Here is a 1,618-nt window from a genome sequence, read left to right on the forward strand (position 1 = left end):
AGACAAGGAGGATTCCAGGAAGTAATGAGGTGGAGGAAGCATGTAGAGATTGGGGAGTGCAGACGCCTGCCCCATTCCCCGGTAAGATGAAACCACGTGGAAATAGATTAAAAGAAATGGGTTAGTACTTAAGACATAGTTAGATTAAAAGAAATGGGTTAGTACTTAAGACAGAGCTAGTACTTAAGACAGAGCTAGCCGATAAAAACTAGTACCTGGCCAACAGCATTATATCAAATACAGAGTCTCTGTGTGCTATTTGGGGCTGGCGCCACGCAGGACAAGACCAGGAAAAACATACTCCTTACATATGGTGCCCAACGTGGGGCTTGAACGCAGGACCCTGAGATTAAGAGTCTCATGCTCTACAGACTGAGCCAGCAGCAGCTGTATCACATTGCCAGTTTAAGCACAGTGTGGGGCTTTGGCCTGGGGCAGTGGTAGTGAGGCCAGCACTGTACTCCAGCTCCTTTTTCCCTCCATGGTTTCTCTTGCTCCTGGGAGCAACTTGGCTCCTGGGACTCTGCACACCCTCATGCTGCTCGGGCGGCCTCCGCCAGCTGCCTCCTTCCCATGACCCTTGCTGGCAGGCCAGGTTGCCTCTCACCGCTCCGCCCCCACCACAGAAAGTTAAGTTTGAAGAGGTTGGACAAGGGGAACATGGACATGAAGAAGATAAACCTGGAGCTGAGCAACCAGACCCCGGCAGCTGTTCGAGAATTTGTCTTGGACAACTGCAAAGCCAATGATGGAAAAAATTGAGGGGTTAACAGATGAATTTGTGAACCTAGAGTTCCTCAGTTTAATAAGTGTAGGCTTATTTTCAGTTTCAGATCTCCCCAAAGCTACCTAAATTGAAAAATCTTGAGCTCAGAGATAATAGAATCTTTGGAGGTCTGGAAAGATTAGCAGAAGAACTTCCAAGCCTCAAACATCTGAACCTAAGTGGAAATAAGCTAAAAGATATCAGCACCTTGGAGCCTTTGAAAAAGTTGGATTGTCTGAAAAGCCTGATCTGTTTGGCTGTGAGGTCAGTAATCTGAATAATTACCGAGAGAGTGTCTTCAAGTTCCTGCCCCAGCTGTCCTACCTGGATGGCTATGACAGAGAGGACCAGGAAGCACCTGACTCAGATGTGGAGGTGGATGGTGTAGAGGAAGCCCAGGACTCTGATGGCGAGGTGGATGATGTGGACAAAGAGGAAGGAGGAAGGGGGAGTCAAGATGGAAGACGGAGAGAGCAGAACATCACCGGTCACTCTCTCGGGTAAGATAAGACCACAATAAAGTACTTAGATTAATAGGAATGGGTTAATAATTAAGACAGAGCTAGCTGATAAGAAACTAGTACCTGGCCAACAGCTTTATATCAATACAGAGTCTCTGTGCATTATTTGGGGCTGCTGCTATGGTGGGTCCAGGCTGGCAGGAAAACCGTACTCCTTACAATGAAAAGCACACTTCATATTACCAAAAATCATAATATAATGGGTTGCTTAAACAAACAAATTTTCAAAAAATGTATGGCTAAAAAGGCCCACTTAATAGTTTAATTTGCAGTTAATAATTGTGTTCCTCCACAGTTATTAAAATATTATATTAAAGATTTTAAAATAATG

At 45.1% G+C, this 1,618-nt stretch overlaps 1 pseudogene; it reads left to right on the top strand.

Moving 5' to 3' along the window:
- Positions 1–660: 660 nt before the first annotated feature.
- LOC127234949 (acidic leucine-rich nuclear phosphoprotein 32 family member B-like) lies at positions 661–1,204 on the top strand (annotated as a pseudogene).
- Positions 1,205–1,618: the final 414 nt, after the last annotated feature.

The sequence above is a fragment of the Phodopus roborovskii genome, unplaced genomic scaffold, assembly GCF_943737965.1.
Source record: "Phodopus roborovskii unplaced genomic scaffold, PHOROB, whole genome shotgun sequence".
NCBI lineage: Eukaryota > Metazoa > Chordata > Mammalia > Rodentia > Cricetidae > Phodopus > Phodopus roborovskii.